Consider the following 17,907-nt stretch of genomic DNA (forward strand, 5'->3'; position numbering starts at 1 on the left):
TATCATTTCTCGAATACGAATTTGAACCGAATATGAAACATATTCGATTAGTATTTGAAATATTGAAAATTCGCATGCCCCTACTTTACACTGGATGTTACATAAATTCTTCACATGACACATAGTGAAGCCTCGTTAACTCGAGCTTGTGCACCCTGGAATATCAGTTATCACAAGTTTCCTTGCTGCAGAATGAACTCATTAGGAGACTTTGTAACAAAACTCGAATATTTTAAATTTATCCTGTGGCTTGCACGGCCGGAAGGTCATGCTCTGAACTGTACTCAAGCACTGAAGCTGCACTTTTACTGAAGTGGTGGTCTCATGCACCACTGTATTCAAGAGTTGTAGTAGTTGTCCAAGCAAACCTCTCCCTCTGGTTGCTTCAGTGTTCCAAATATTTTGTTCAAGGTGAGCTCAGCATAGTTGTGGAAGTGCTGAGGCTGCCTCTTCAGCAACTCTGCCAAAGCTCGCAGAGCAGCCACTTTTACAGGGACCTGCAAAGAGCACGATGCATGCAGCATACAGCAGCATGCCCAGAGGCGATGTAGTCACATAATTCAAATGACTGGCTGCTGGGCAAATTGGTGCATGTTCCCAATGTGAAGGGAGTGAAGAAAACATCGCAAGGTAGAAGACGCCCAGTTCACACTGTCAGCTGTTAATTCGAACCAGCAAGTCATATATTTACAAGCTTCAGAATGAACATCACCCTACAGTTCTTCACACAAACAAAGCACAAAAGTACATGTCCAAAAACTAGTTCTTCACAGCATGGAGGCTGTGCATCCCCTAGAAATGCATGCTGCAGCTATAAAAAAAAATGAGGGGGGAAGGGTGAAGCAGGATTATGTGAACATTTGAACATTTCAGACACTGGTGCAAATAGAGTAGACTGCCAGTATTGAAATTTGGCATGCAAATTGGAAAGTCCACTAAATGAATAAATACAAAATTTCTTCGAAATATCTTCAGTTTTTTCGACATTATTAATTTTTATATACTTCATTGCTGTACCAAACTTACAGAAAGCCTGGCGTGACAAGATGCGGCAACAGAATGCAGTCAGTCTTCAGGGGGAAAAGGGCCTTAGAAATAAATTTTCATAAATGAAGTCAGAGTTATGAAATCTTCAGAGAACATGTATTTTTTCATGCTAACGCCCCTCATTGGAGAACTAACTGAATAGTCTAAAGCAGTGCTCGTGGCAATGCAAGAAATTGTGTCCTTTTTCCACTCCGCTTTCCAGCACATTCACATAATGAAGTAATCCTGCGCACAAATTATACAGTTGAGCCCGCTTATAATGAACATAAGCGTCATGCAACTTTTGTTAGTTATATCCCGAAGTTCGTAGTAAGTGGACCACAGCTTTAACGACAGTTGCTTGTCAAAACACAAAATTTTTCTTTGCGAAAAAGTTTGTGATGGACATGTGTTTTTGCAGCGCCGATCCAATGAGAGAGGTTTCCAGTTTATCTAAAGCAGAAGCGTGTTCTTCACCGAGGCCCTTGGAATAAAAAGGTTGCCTGAGGCTCTCTCTGTAGCCCATTGCTACAGGCGCGCTTATGGGTGCTGGCTCCAAAGTTTCATCCTCATCTGATTCCTCCACGTCATTCTCGTCCCGCACTCCAGAAACGATTCCCTGGTACGTGCACGGTTCCGCGGTGTCGGCGTCGTCATCGAGAGAAATAAAATCCTTCCAACCAATGTCATGACCCCCCATGTCGGAGTTGACGTCGCGCTGCCACAAATCGCCGACGGGTTGGTCATCTTCTGAAGCACCAGGCCCGGCATCAGACACTGTGCCGACGAAGCCGACCTTGCGGAAGCAGTTCCACATGCAAGTGGCCGTCCCCTCCTCCCAGGCCATTTTCATCATCTGGACCGATGATTACAATGGAAATGAGTACGGTGTTCCCGTCCGCCATCCCGAATTACAACCAGGGCCCGAGATTTGATCGAAGCCAATGAATCGTTCGCACCGCAACGAGAGTGACAAAAGCGCACGACGAGCTAGACGTGCAACGTGCACAAGTGGCAATCAAGCTAAAGATACAGACGCACAGCTCCAGCGGAGAGACCAATGAGGGGCGTTCATGAGCGTCAGTGCAGCCACCTCTTGGCTCCCAAGGAAGGTTTACTGCACGGTGCGTAGCCTCCGAGATCAGCGCGGGCCGGCTGCAATGTTGATCGCAGAGGCCATGCATGGATTCGCAAAACAGTGAGGAGGGAGGAGTAAAGTTGCGAGGATGGGCAGGAGGGGGATCTTGGAAGGCGCGTCGGCGGGGAAAGGGTAGCTCGCTTGAGAGCGGCACGAAATGGGGTGAGCAGTTTGCCTGCGATTGGGCTAGGGGAAACATACTGCACGCTGGGCGCACAAAGGGGTTGGAGGCAGGTTATCTCGTATCGCGGCGCCAGGTTTACGCCGTCCGTTCGCTGTGACCGATAAGCAAGGTATAAAGACGTTCGTTATACGTGTGATTTTGTGCCATTGAAATAATGTATATTTTGATGGTCACAAAGGTCTCGTTCGCTATAAGCAAAAGTTCGTCTTAAGTGGGGCCGTTATATGTGGGCACGACTCTTTGCGAGCAGCCACAACCACTGGGCACAGCCAATGTTCTTACCACTTGCTCTTCAATGTTTTCCACGAGGCAATGCAGAACATTTCCGAAGTTCTCATACCAGAGCTCTGGTGAGTCATCCTTGGTGAGGGGCATGAGCTCTGATAATGCTTCTTTGCGATGCTCCATCCTGGAATGGCAAGTGAGATGTCAAGATTTTCCTGGCACTGAGCCTGCCAACCTCGATACCACAGCATGGCTAAAAGATGTCGAAGTACAATGATCAACAAAAGCAAAGCTGTAAAAAAATCTAGCCGCATTAAATGCCAACAGTGAGAACCTCAAGGTGTTTTAATGAAAGAAACTTTCTGTCTTTCTTCGCTTAATGATGTGGCATACCTGCTGTTTGGGTTTGGAAGGATGGCAAAGATGTTGTTGAGGGTGTCTTGTTCTGAAAACAAGGTAATATTAAACAGTTTTTTCATATCAAGCATCACATGGAGAGGAATGGACAGGCCAAAAGACAAGAAAATGCAACAGTGCAGTACTGGCAAAGTCAAAATGAATCTCAAGACGGAAAAAAAAACTGCATGAACACACGCATAGATTTACCATTTTTGCCAATACCCCCATCTAGAGACGTTCTCCTGATCCGATGAAGACCAGTCTCTCCATCCTGCAAAAATAAAATTTACTGTTAACAAGCAAGAAATGCATCACGAATACATTTAGAATAACAAAATGACACAACAGCACTTAGAGCTAAAAGAAATGCAGAAATGCAATCTCTCACAAAAAAAGAAGCTTAATGTAAAAAAGAAGGCACCAAATCCTGCAGTGCCCTTTAGTGGGCTCAAGCTAGCTGATGACGATTCCAAAACCATGAGTGATGTCAAGCCTGTCTTTTAAATCCAATTGAAAACAAAATCTTGCATCATATTGTCACAGGCCAGACGGAGAACAGTCGTAGACGTAGAGGGGGACCGCAGAACAGCCGAGGTTTTTAATCGCCCAGAACAGAGCCAGCTCGAGCGCGCCTCACGCGAACGCGACCACTTCGTCCTCGTCACGGCTTAGCGCGCAGGTAGCTAGAGCCAGATCCGTGGCATTAGTCCCCCGAAAAAGAAGAGCATCGTCCCGATGCGAGGGTATGTACAAAGCAGAAAACGAACAGGAAAAGCAGGAAGACAATGTTTAAAAAAGAAACGAACAAAAAGAAACAAATTAAAACGCAGAGCCCGAACACAGTTTAAAGTGGAGCGTCATCGCTCTCACGCGAGAAGTATGGCTTAAGTCGCATTACATGTACAATGTCAGTCCGTGGTTGCCGACGACCGGTAGCCACAGTTCCACGTGGAACAACCTCATAATCCACGCTTCCAACACGACGGAGCACCTCATAAGGTACGAAATATCGGTGCAGCAGTTTTTCGGACAATCCCTTTTGGCGGACAGGGGTCCACACCCACACACGGTCACCGATGTTGTAGGTAACCTCCCTGTGGCGCCGGTTGTAACGTCTGGAGTCCGTGTCTTGTTGAGCTGTGATGTGCAAACGAGCAAGCTGGCGAGCTTGCTCGGCTTGTTCGACAAAGGAGCCCGCATCTGGTGTCAAGTCATCATCCACGCACGGGAGCATGGCGTCGAGCATCATCCGCACTTCTCTGCCGTAGACTAGACGGAATGGTGTAAAGCGGGTTGTTTCTTGAGTCGCAGTGTTGTACGCGAATGTGATGTAGGGGAGTATTTGGTCCCAGGTTCTGTGCTCCACATCCACGTACATGGAAATCATGTCGGCCAGTGTTTTATTCAGGCGTTCTGTGAGCCCATTCGTTTGGGGATGGTATGCTGTCGTTGTTCGATGGCTGGTGTGACTCAGCTCAAAGATGTCGTGGACAAGCTGAGCTGTAAATGCCTTCCCTCGGTCTGTGATGACGACGGACGGAGCGCCATGTCGAAGCACTATTGCACGCATAAAGAATTGCGCAACTTCGAACGCTGTGCCTTGAGGGAGAGCCTGCGTTTCGGCGTAACGCGTCAGGTAATCGGTTGCAACAGCTATCCATCTGTTTCCTCCCGACGACAAGGGAAATGGTCCGAGGAGGTCCATGCCGACTTGTTCAAAGGGTATGTTAGGAGGCATGATAGGTTGCAACATGCCAGGCGGTTTCAGAGGCGGCGTCTTCCTACGCTGGCACTCACGGCAGGTCCGAATATATCGCTTCACACATGAGGCAAGGTTGGGCCAATAGTAGTTGTGCCGCACTCAGGCAAGTGTGCGCGTGAATCCAAGGTGCCCAGAGGTCGGCTCGTCGTGGCAGGCGAGGAGGATCTCGTGGCGGAGGGCGGCTGGTATAACCAGAAGGTAACTCTTACCACTGGAGGCGGAGTTTTTCTTATACAACACTCCGCCTCGAAGACATAGGGATGGCAGCCTACGAGCCAGGTGGGAGGGTATCGAGGGATGGTGACCTTCTAGATGCTCCATGAGCAGCTTCAACTCGTCGTCCGCACGTTGTTGTGCGATGATGTCGGACGACGTGACTGCACCAAGGAATGCTTCGTCTTCTGCGTTACCTTCGTAAGGTTGCACGGGTGAACGCGACAAGCTGTCAGCGTCGGTGTGCTTGCGACCAGACTTGTAGATGATCGTGAAGTCAAATTCCTGTAAGCGTAATGCCCAACGTGCTAGGCGGCCACATGGGTCCTTCAAGATGTCAACCAGCACAATGAGTGGTGGTCAGTAATAACCTTTAACTGCCTGCCATACAGATAGGGGCGGAACTTTGTGATGGCCCATACTACGGCCAAACATTCCTTCTCAGTTGTAGAGTAGTTACACTCTGCACGGGAAAGTGCACGGCTAGCATAAGCGATTACTTTTTCGACACCGTTCGGACGCTGGACGAGAACCGCTCCAAGACCGACGTTGCTGGCGTCCGTGTGAATTTCAGTGGCGGCATCATCGTCAAAATGGGCTAGTACTGGTGGTGATTGTAGCCGACGTCGTAGATCGTCAAAAGCAGTTTGCTGCTCGGCACCCCACAAAAATGGCTCCTCATCTCGTGTCAAGCGCGTCAGAGGACTGGCCAGCATAGCAAAGTTTTTTTATGAAACGTCGGTAGTACGAACAAAGGCCTAGAAATCGTCGGACGGCTTTTTTCATAGTGGGAACCGGGAAGTCCGCGACGGCAGAAATTTTGTCCAAATCCAAATCCAAAATGGCATTTTTGCGGCTTTAGAGTCAGATGAGCTGATCGGACGGCTTCTAACACCACTCTGAGCCGCTGCAAATGGTCCGAAAACGTTGTTGAAAAAATGATTACATCATCCAGGTATACTAAACATGTTTGCCATTTAAGGCCGGTGAGCACGGTATCCATCATTCGCTGGAACGTTGCTGGAGCACAGCAGAGTCCGAAGGGGAGCACACGAAATTCATAGAGGCCGTCCGGGGTGACAAAGGCGGTTTTCTCGCGGTCCCTCTCATCAACTTCTATTTGCCAATATCCGCTGCGCAGATCTACCGAAGAAAAGTATTTTGCTTGGCGCAGTCTGTCGAGGGAATCATCTATACGAGGTAGCGGATAGACATCTTTTTTTGTTACGCTGTTAAGTTTTCTGTAATCCACACAGAAGCGCAGCGTGCCATCCTTCTTTTTTACGAGAACGACAGGAGACGACCAGGGACTATTCGATGGCTGGATTATGCCATCATTGAGCATCTCCTTCACTTGCGTTTGGATGGCCTCCCGCTCTCGGGAGATACGCGATAAGGCTGTTGATGTATTGGGCGCGCCATCGTGCGTGACTATCCGATGCTTAGTGATGGGCGTCTGACGTACCTTAGACGACGAGGTAAAAAAGTCCTTAAACTGCAGCAACAATTCTTGCAATTGCTGCCTTTCTGCGGGCGGGAGGCCCTCGTTTATGTGAACGGCGCGTACTGCCTCTTCGTCAACTTCACCAGGCGTGTCTTCTAGGCATGCGAAACACTCAGCCACCTCTTGGACGGGGTCGACGTGGGCGATGGCTGTGCCACCAAATAAATAGCGGTGTTCATTACTGAAATTGGTCACGAGGACGTCAGTGCGACCGTCAGTTAGAAAGGCGAGCCCTCTTGCTACGCAAACACCCATGGTGAGCAAAAGAGAGACATTTGGCTCAACAACACGTTGTCCGCAATGTGGCGCGTCGCAAGTGACCCTAGCCAGAATACTCGCCCGTGGAGGCACCGTTACGGCATCGTCGGATATACGCAGTGCGGCTCTGCAATTCTCGGGGGCGGGTTTGGTGGCAGCGAGTTCAGTTGAAAATGTAACCAATCGATTTCGAAGGTCTATAGTCGCACCATTTTCTCGAAGAAAGTCGAGACCGAGAATGACGTCTCGTGAGCATTCAGGCAAAATGAGGAACGTTGCCACGAACGTGCATCCGCGCACCGTAATTCTTGCCGTACACATTCCGAGCGGCGTAACCACGTGGCCACCAGCCGTACGTATCTGTGAGCCTGCCCACGGCATCATAACTTTCTTCAGCACCTTGGCCATCCTACCGCTCATTATCGAGTAGTCCGCACCCGTATCTACTAGTGCGCTAACCTCCTTAGAGTCAATCAGCACGGGTATGTCAAGGGAGACCTTGGTCTTACCCGACCCAGTCGTCGGCGCCGTCTTCGTCGTCGTCGTCGTCGTCATCGGTATCGTGGTCGTCGATTCGGGAAGGGTCAGTCGGCGCGTCGGTGGAAGCTTTTCGGCAATACGGCGTTCGGCGGCCTCGCCTCCAAAGGTCGCCTGTTCTAGTTTTCCTGGTGCGGGCTCGAGGACCCACGCTGTGCACCAGGTCCATAACCGGACTGATGAGGCGACGGATGGCGAGGTGAGGGCGATCGGGACGTTCGGCGCGGAGGAGGTGGTGAACCACGCCGGCGGGTGACGTATTCGTCAAACTCCTGAGGCTGTTCGGCATGCCGCGGACGGGGACTACCTGCAGACAAGCCTCGCAATCCCAGAGGCCGATATGGACACCGCCGGAAGATGTGACCGGCCTCGCCACAATGGCAACACAGGGGACGTCGGTCTGGCGCACGCCAAATATCGGTCTTCCTCGGCGCCTGTCCTCGAGCTTGCCAGTAGGGAACCGGCTGCTCGGCGTGTACTGCGACTACCGAAGGGGAATACGGTGGCGCGCAGGGAACCGGCGCAGGACGGCGCAGCACGTCCGCATACGTCGCTGGCGGCCAAGCAGCTGGCTGTGGTGGCGGCTCTACTGGAGCGACGGGCGATCTGAGCGCCTGCTGAACTTCCTCCCGAATGGCGCTAGTCAGAGCGTCCACAGGAAAAATCCCCTGAAGTTTCTGCAGCTCCTCACGGACCACAGAACGCACGATGTCCCGAAGGGAGCTTGTATTGGCCCCCGAAGCAGCATCCAGGGGGTGTAGAGCCGAGATAGGGTTTAGCTGCCGGTCGTAGAAATTGTACCGTTGCTGGAGCGCCCTCTCCATGAGCACAGCCTCGGAGAGGAACTCGGCGACTGTTCTGGGCGGGCTTCGCACAAGACCGCAGAACAATTGCTCTTTCACGCCTCTCATCAGGTGTCTGAGCTTTTTCTCTTCCGTCATGGTCGGGTCCGCTCGGTTGCAGAGGCGCGTCACTTCCTCCACGTACATCGCTACGTTCTCGTTTGGTAGCTGAATGCGAGCGGTCAGTTCACGCTCGGCCTGTTCACGGCGATCGCTGCTGGTGTAAGTCTCCAACAGCTGGCGACGAAAGTCCTGCCACGTCGTTAGACTCGTCTCGCGGTTTTCGTACCAGATCCGAGCGGCGTCTTCTAAGCTGAAGTAAACGTTCCGGATCTTAGCACTGTCGTCCCAGCCGTTGAAACGCGCAACGCGCTCGAACTGATCAAGCCAGTCTTGGGCGTCCTCCGAGTATACGCCGTGAAAGGGCTTCGGGATCCGGGGATTTTGCAGGCTCACAAAAGAAGCAGGTATGAACGGGGCGCTGTCTGACCTTGCTGCCGTGGTCGTAGCCATGGGTGCGCTCTCTTGAGGCTGGAGTCCGAATTCTGGAGACAAGCCGCGGAGCCTGCGGCTGACACGATGGACGGGGGTTCGCACAAGAGGCACCGGGCTTGTGCTTCGGCTCTACGAGGAAGGATGGAGCATCAGCCGAGAATACCCAAGCGACCTCCACCAGATGTCACAGGCCAGACGGAGAACAGTCGTAGACGTAGAGGGGGACCGCAGAACGGCCGAGGTTTCTAATCGCCCAGAACAGAGCCAGCTCGAGCGCGCCTCACGCGAATGCGACCACTTCGTCCTCGTCACGGCTTAGCGCGCAGGTAGCTCGAGCCAGGTCCGTGGCAATATTAAGCAGAGCAACTAGCGTTCTCACTAGGGGTGTGCAAGTATTAATTCTCGGGTATGATTCAAATAAGACTATAAGGAAAAAATGCTTGTGAACATTGCATATCTGCTCTGTATGAAAACAAATTTCACAGAAAGATAAATAGGCAAAGGTTTTTTTTTCCAAAACAATGTGTTGTCTTTGCAAACAAAATAAATAAAACTATGCTGACTCTATACCATAAACAAAAAACTTGACGTGCGCAGAAATGTACACTGCTTGATCTGACAGTAACACAGTACGCACCCGGTAATGTGGTGATGCAAAATGAGCAACAAAATGAAATGCATGAACTGATGAATTACTGGCAAAAAAAACATAACATTAAGGTTAAATTGGGATATCAAAGGACTAAAGAAAGGCCCATATTTTAAGAAGGTCAAGTTTGAAGAAAATAATATGAATACGGACTGAATAACAAATGTATTAGATTTGTATTTCAAGCTTTGAATATTTGTGTGCCCCTAATTCACACTCGGACAAAATGAAAGGGTGTTTTGGATCGATTACCAAAAAGTCCCCAGAAGAAGCTTACAAGAGAACTCTTGCATGAAGCTCTATCGATGCACATCGATGTTGCAAATGATGAACAAACCAAAAATACTGCTACATGTTCTATGATGCAGTGTCTATGGCCACAAGATATGTCACGTGTCACTAAATACTGGGCAAGGCAGGCGCACTCACGTATTTCCAGCTGCCCATGCGCTTGACAGGCAGAGCCTCGCTGCTGCCGGTCAGGCGCTGCTGCTGCCCATAGCTGCCGGGTTCCTCCCAGTTCTTAGGTGCCAGCCGTTGCCTTAGGCCTCCACTGCCCAGTGGTGGGAGCAGCAGCTCTGCACTCCTGCCTGAGGAGCTGGAGTCCCGGTTCATGCCAACCCCACCCCGAACAGGGTCCAGCGCCAGCCGATGAATGTGGGCTGTGGTTCGGTGCAGCAGAGAGCTGTACACCTCGTCAGGGTTCATGTTCTCGGTGTTGTCCTCTTCTTTCTCCAGCGACCGCTGCAGTGCGTGCTCGACCGGCTCCCGCTGCCTCTGCTTCCTCGGCTAATCCACCGCAAGAATGTACATTTGTCTCAATCCGACAGAACCTTTGCATAACAAACATGAAGACCAGTGATCCCGGAGAGACCATGGCCTCACACCCCCAAGGCTAAAAGCTACTGCTGTGGTGGCAATGCAGTTTTTAGATTTGCCTGGGCATTTGATTATTTTGGCACTACTTTTCTAGCATCAATTCTTAAACTATGGCCAGAATTTCTGCTGAAGCTTTACGGAAACTGCCGAACCTTAATAGTTAATAAAAGTCATTCGATAACAAAATTTCCTCTTGAAGTGCACAGCTTGGTGATGATGAATTTTAATAACGCAAAGACAGCTTTGGCCAAAGAGCACCTTAGCACAAGGTATTTTCATATACGCAAGGTAAGCCGAGCATCATGCCACAAGAAAGCTAGTAAACACGATCATCGGTGGGTACCTCGTAGCGATAGGGATCCAACCCCGTACCTCCCACATGCGATAACAATGCTCAAACCACTAGGCCACTGCTGCTGTTTGAAGCACTACATTTTTGTCACAGCTCAACACCACAGCATTCTGAACAACCATTACTACCAAGGAGCTAACAAAATATGCATTCCAAACATCACTAAAACAAGCAAGTGCATTTGGCTAGATGGCCTCAAGCAGGCAGTTTCTTGGGCTCTGCTTACTTTGGTGCACAGCTGATAGATGATGTAATGGGGCTGGCTGTTCGCAGCTCACCATCTTCAATGCGTCCATGCATGGAGGTCTGACTAAGGCCCATAGTGAGTGCCTGTGGTCAAGGGAGTTAACAAGAGATAATGCACAAAAGGAACAAGCAGAAAGCCTGGCCCAAGTTCTACCCCAGACAAAGTAACCTTACACGCAGTACATGCCTAGTGATACAGGTTCGTGAGTGCAATTACTCTCAGTACAGCTAGCGGCACAAACGCACAATTGACACAGCCACTCCACCCTAGCATCTAGTGTTATTTGTGTTAAAGGCAAATTTTCCACAAGCCTGCAACAGTGTGCTGGCAGCAGTTAAGAAACAGTGTACCCCAACAGAATGCACACGAGTATGCTTGTGCATACCCTCACCCCCAAACACCACATCGGCAGAAATGTTCAAGCAATAGCCAAGAAAAAGGCAATGTTCAGCAAAGCTATTGCTCAAACTTAAAGACAGAGAGGGAGAGAGAGAACATCTGCAGTGAAGTGAGAAGCAATTCACCTGGGTCTCTGGGTCAAGCGTGTTGAGTAACCCGTGCAGTTCAACTGGGCTCAGTTTGAAAATGGATACGATCACTTCTTGGGAGTGCTATGGAACACAAACATCAAGAATACAACTTTTACTATCATTTGGCAAAGGCACAGCGATAATCTGAAAACACAGCAAGGTTCACACAAAGTTTAACACTCAAATACCATTAGCCCGATAAAAGAATTACTCTTGCTTGCTGCTGCATTTATGACATGCACATAATACAGTAATATGGAAACATGTGCAAAGGCTTCCATTGACTGCAAGCAACAAAAAATAGTCTAAAAAGACTGCACCTTCATTACCTGACTTCATTAATAAATTTGTTTTTAAAGACCAGGGTCTCCCATTTGCCTGGGCATTTGATTATTTTGGCACTACTTTACATTATCAATTCTTGTACTATGCCCAGAATTTCTGCTCAAGCTTTACCGAAACTGCCTTACCGAAGACTGCATCTTCGTTACCTGACTTCATTAATAAAATTTTTTTTAAAGACCAGGGTCTTCCATTTGCCTGGGCATTTGATTATTTTGGCACTACTTTTCTAGCATCAATTCTTATACTATGCCCAGAATCTCTGCTGAAGCGTTGCCGAAACAGCCGAACCTTAATAGTTAATAGTTAGTTTGTAGAGGCTGTATACTAAGTTCGTTCATAGCCCAATGGGGCAGGTGGGCCACCTGCCACTGGATACTAACAGTCTGCTTGCCAATCCTGCTTGCACTGACACTTCTAATGCTAACACACTAATAACAAGCCATTAACAGCAACAAGTTCCTGCACAAATATTTGCATGGGTGACTGAAAGTGGCATTTAGCGGCAGCTAGACTGACCGTTTTGAGTTCAGGGCTCTTCTGGTCACGGATCCATGAAGAGATTTTTGCAACCATGGCCTGTGTTCCTTGAGTGCTGACCAGCATATCCCCAGGGTCCATCGCTTGAAGCAGGGACATGAGGTACCGCAGAATGGTAATCTTAACCTGCAGAAAGGTCATAAGCAGAATCAGGCATGCTGAAGTAGATACTCAGAACTGCATGCTGAAATATACCACATGTTTATAAGTGACTCAACCCCAGTTGATCATCCACCATGAATAAATAAGTATGACTGTCACCCTGTCACGTGATAGGCAAATGTCACGCTCAGATTTGACAAAAATTTGCGCATGCCGTAAGCTATGAGATGCACTACGAGTTCATCCTTTCGACTGACTGACGAACGTATTGAAGGGCAATGCTAAGTTATCTCATTTGAGACATGCGTGGTCTGATAATACCATCAACTTCAATGATACATGTATGCCTGCATTCTCCACAAAAAGAATCCGAGACACTGGCTTTTCATAAAGCTCAGGTGCGTGGTACTTGAGCTCACTATGCACTGAACAAGGAATTAAAAGATGTTGCGTTACATTTGTAGCATTGTTTCAAATACAGTAAAACCCCCTTTGGTACATAACTACTAATATATTTTCATGTTCTGCCCCTTTGCACGAAGGCTCTGCAGAGAAACCAACATGACGGGTTCCCGTCGCTGCATTCCAGCTCCTCAGTTGTGGGCCCCTGGTTCGGCCCACTTTCTTTTTTTGCACATGTTCAATTAGTTATAAACATATAACACGACTTGGATTTGTGGAAATATTTTACCCCGTAGTAGCCAAAAAATTTCATTATCTGGGAACGCATTAATTGGAAGAAATATAGTGCAACTATATGGGACATCTTTATTGCCCATGATTCTGAGATTATGAGCCGAGAAATGTTATGAAACGGGTCGGTATCAATGAGGGTTTACTGTACCGGCCAAAATGTCCAAGTGACACGTGTTGGTTCACATTCATCCAAATATGGCCCAGTTTCTGCAGCACCCCATTAATGTAAAGAACGCATAAAAGAGAAAGCCTTTTTGGAAGCATCGTTAGAAATGAACATATTCATTTGAATTCAGCAAGTAGAAATAATGAACAATGAGGAACAAATGGAGCTTACCTTGATGTTTGGAGTTTCTGTTGGGTCAGTAATGTACCTCGCTACCGCTTGAAACTGGTCATCATGAGGAAAACAGTCCATGCATGCAGTGAAGATAAAAGTATAAAGATCACAGAAATGCTCAAATAAGGTGGCACAATACGACACAGCACAACAACGCACTCCTGAGAAATTCATCCTTTCACACATCAGTTAGGCTGTTTTAAGTCTGCTAGGTCTTGCCCCATGGTTATCACTCTGCGGTCTCGCATCATTGAGGAAGGCGATCACATTGACTCCATGGCATACCTTGATGCCCTAAAAAGTGACGGAGCTCCTAATACTGCCTCCAGTATGAGCTTTATACACTGCACAACACAACAATTTGTGTGGTAGCAGATGCTCAAAATGCTGTTTGGTTCAACAATGCAGTCCCAGGCAAGCAGAATGAAATTTACTTTTTGTATCACTACTGTTACTACAAAGAAAAGTGAAAGTAGAGCTAGAACAAAAACAACAGAACACTAACGACAGTAAACGTAAAGACATGTAGTTTCCACACAGAGAACATATATCACACTACTAACTAGCTCTGGAGATGTTGCTTCACTAGCTGTTCCAACATAGGCACTCCAAAGTTAACTACCATGGCCCATTATAGCCTACAAAAATTGTATTCATCATTCCAGGCACGCAGCAATGGAACTGACTGTACTGTGGAGAGAAGGATCAAGCACTGCACATAGTTTGCCTAGTCTGACTTGCATAGTTGCACCTGCATAATTTGACTTGCGTCGATGCTGAACAGAGCATGAGGAAATGAGAAATAGCTCATGAACACAGTTTATCTTGACTGCCCTGTTCCCTGAAAGGCCTTAAGTGAAACTGCTGATGTGCAGACCTCTCCAGCCTTGATTTAAAGCAAACAAGCTATCAGGAATCGTGACCACGTAATTTATGGAGGGGTTGACAATCATTACCTAATGATGGAAAGGGTCTTCTGAATCTTCGTCTGCAATAAGCTCAAAAGATTGGTTCCCGTCTTGATGAAAAAACGAGTCAGTACAACATAAAGCCAGCCATGCAAGTCCACACTGTGGACGCGAATCAGCTCGCCCAAGGCCTCCAGGAAGAGCGTAAACACCTGGTTTTGGGGGAAAAGACAAAAACAAACGCTTCAGCCCATCAATATGCATGTGGAGCATCAATATACAAGTGATGCGGTGTGGGGCAATATGCATCAACCTTCAGGTGGCAGAAATTTCCACAATGCAATGGACAACAATACACGTGCAGCCCTGAGTGAATGGCACTGTCTGCTACTACTGCAACTTTGGCTCCGTCCACCTTGCGCTTTAAAAAGGCTCCTTTCAGTATGCATTTCACACCAACTTTTTGGCCCCCTTAAAAACTTGCATTACTGAAAGTCAACTGAACTACTACATTCATCATCATCATCATCATCAACCTGACGACACCAACTGCAGGGCAAAAACCTCTCCCATGTCTCTACAATTAACCCTGTCCTTCGCCAGTCGCATCCACCCTATGATTGCAAACTTCTTGATCTCATCCGCCCCCTAACCTTCTGCCGTCCCCTGCTACGCTTACTTTCTCTCGGAATCCACTCCGTTACCCTTAAGGACCAGCGGTTATCTTGCCTTCGCATTACATGCCCTGCCCAAGCCCATTTCTTCCTCTTGATTTCGACTAGGATGCCTTTAACCCGCGTGTGTTCCCTCACCCACTCTGCCCACTTCCGGTCTCTTAACGTTATAACAATCATTTTTCTTTCCATGGCTTGCTGTGCTGTCCTTAACTCTTTAGGTTAAGCTCCACGTTTCTGGCTCGTAGGTGAGTGCCGGTAATATACAGCTGTTGTACACTATTCTCTTGAGGCTGAAATAAAAGAAGCTTGTCGGCATGAAGTGCTCTGTAGTGCATCAGTGTAGTCAGAACCCCACTGTACGTACACTGTCCAAGCTTCATCCATGGGCATACAGAAATGAAACATACCTCACTGCTTTAATGTCTGGTACCACTGAATGCAAGACTGGAGTGCATCATGTCACTAGTTGCTCCCACGCTGAAAAATCGGCACTGCAATGCCAATCGAAACTTTGCCTGCCGTAGGAGGTTTACCGCCATTTACAAGAGTTCTAGCAAATGGCGATAACTTGGCAGGGTGATGTTCTTAACAATATTACATGGTGTTCTGCACAAGCAAAGGGGAGGGGGTGCAAAAGTAAAAAATGTCATGAGCAAATGAGTGGGAGCAAATTCGTTTGACTTTAGAAGGCTTTTTAAAGGAGATATCATATAGTGTAAGCTGGGCGTCCGAGCTTATACTGGCACTGCCAGTAATGGCGTCAAAGAACGAACCAACGAATGAGCATTGATGATGATGATTCAAGAATGAGGATGAATTTCACGTGAAGCACAGAATTAGATCTGATGTCAGAATTCGCTTCAGCTTCTGGAAGGCAGTCTCGCAGTCAGGAGTCCAGCCGAATGGGACGCCGATAGACAGCAGCCAATGTAGGGGGAATGCATCAGAAACAAAATTACGGATGAACCGGCGAAAATAAGACGCTAGTCCGAGGAAACTACGGAGATCATTCAGGCAGGACGGCCGAGGAAAATGCACAACAGCAGCAATTTTGTCAGGATAAGGCCTAATGCCATCTTTGTTGACAATATGCCCAAGGACTTTGATGGATATTGATGCAAACCGACATTTCTTCATACTGAGCTGGAGGCCGGTGCTGGAGAATGCAATTAAAACTTCTTTGAGATGCTGCAGGTGTTCTGAAAACGTTTGGGAAAATATTACTATGTCGTCGAGGTAGCATAGGCAAGTTTTCCATTTGAGGCCTCAAAGATCGGTGTCGATCATACGCTCAAATGTTGCGGGAGCGTTTCAGTGGCCAAACGGCATCACAATAAACTCGTATAACCCATAGGGAGTGGCGAAAGCTGTCTTTTCGTTGTCTTCCTCATGCATGGGTATTTGCCAATAACAGGTTCGGAGGTCTAAACTGGAGAAGAATTCGGCACCTTGAAGAGAGTCAAGGGCGTCGTCAATGCGTGGCAAAAGGTATACATCTTTAGAGTAATCTTATTCAGAGCATGGTAATCAACACAAAATCTAACCGAGCCGTCTTTTTTCTTCACCAGCACAACAGGCGATGACCAAGGACGAGAAGACAGGTGAATGATGTTGTGATTCAGTATATCCGCAACGTTATCCTGTATTATCTTACGTTCTGAAGAAGACACCCAGTAGGGCCGGCGGCGAACTATGGCAGAGCCGTCAGTTGTAATTCGGTGTGTGCTGCAGAGGTGCGACCCAGAATATAGAAGTGAGTGTCGAATGAGCGGGCATGTTTCTTTAAGAGGGTAAGTAATTCTTGCTGCTGGTTTGGTGAAAGGCCATCATAAGTGGCCTCCCGTTGAATGTCACGGTAGTGATGTCGCTCGTCCCACATGCGCCGACGACAGACTCGAGCGACGAGGCCGCGAATGCCGCAGTAGAAGCAGACCGGCCTGGGTGAACGGAAACGCCAAGGAGTAAAAGGAGGCGGGCCGCAGACAGGAGCGGGTGGGTGATGCGATACGGCGGCTATGTTAGGCTGCGGAGGACTGGAGCTGGGATGTTGCATAAGAGGAGGAGGAGTTGCAGCAACGCCAGCATACGTAGGTATGTAACGGTTGCGTGGCTGCTCTTGATAGGAAGGACACGCGACAGAAGCAAGTTCCCCCTTGACCACGGCAGCAAGTTAGAATAACTGGCAGAGTGGGAAGCAGAGGGAACAGTTCCTGGATAAGAACCCTGCAGTTCTTCTCGGATTATCAATCTAACCAGCGCGCGGAGATCGGCGTCTGTGGGAAAACGATGGTCCCAGGTGTCCGGGAGGCGTCGTGACTGGAAGTCATCTAATCGTTGACAGGTGGTACGAATGTCCGCAACAGATAAAAGGTGTTGAGCGGCGAGAGTGCTAAAGGCGAAAGCGCCTATTCCTCTGAGAACATGGTCGACCCGGTCGGCTTCAGGCATGACAGTGTTGACACGGTGGCAGAGGGCAAGGACGTCCTCAATGTACAACGTGTAGCTCTCCCCGGGAAGCTGCACACGGGTGTCTCATTTCTTTTGGTAAGCAGCGGGGCTGGTGGTTACCATTCCAAAGATCTGACGAAGCTGAGTGGTAAACTGAGGCCAATCAGGAATGGTGGCCCGATGGCTGACGAACCAGGTCTTGGCTACATGGCTCAAGAAGAATCCCACATTCAAAAGTTTGGTCGAAGCATCCCGATGGTTGTAGGCGCTCGCATCTTCATATTGCTCCAGCAAATTCTGAACGTCGTGGCTGGGTAGGCCAGGAAAAACTGGAGGATCGCGCTGCCGGGTGGTAATAATCTAGGTAGGTTGACCTGACGGCGTACCATTGGACGCGTGTGGGGGGCAGGGCCGGTAGAAGCCTGGGGTCCGAGAGGAAGCGCACCAGTTGGGGAGGAAGCAGGCACGGCAGACGGAAAAGGGGTATGTTGATCAATATGTTCCATCCTGGCTGATGGGCCGACCAGGATTCAACCAGAGCGTCGTAGCTCCAAGGTTTCGATTGAGCCGGACAAGGATCAACAGCACGCTCCACCACTTGTAAGCTGGGCGTA

The 17,907-nt window shown here is 48.6% G+C and overlaps 1 pseudogene; it reads right to left on the minus strand.

The window, feature by feature from the left end:
• Positions 1-17,907, minus strand: part of LOC144102524 (CLIP-associating protein 1-B-like) — a 59,861-nt pseudogene that overhangs the window by 21,283 nt on the left and 20,671 nt on the right.

The sequence above is a fragment of the Amblyomma americanum genome, chromosome 8 (genome assembly GCF_052857255.1).
Source record: "Amblyomma americanum isolate KBUSLIRL-KWMA chromosome 8, ASM5285725v1, whole genome shotgun sequence".
Lineage (NCBI taxonomy): Eukaryota > Metazoa > Arthropoda > Arachnida > Ixodida > Ixodidae > Amblyomma > Amblyomma americanum.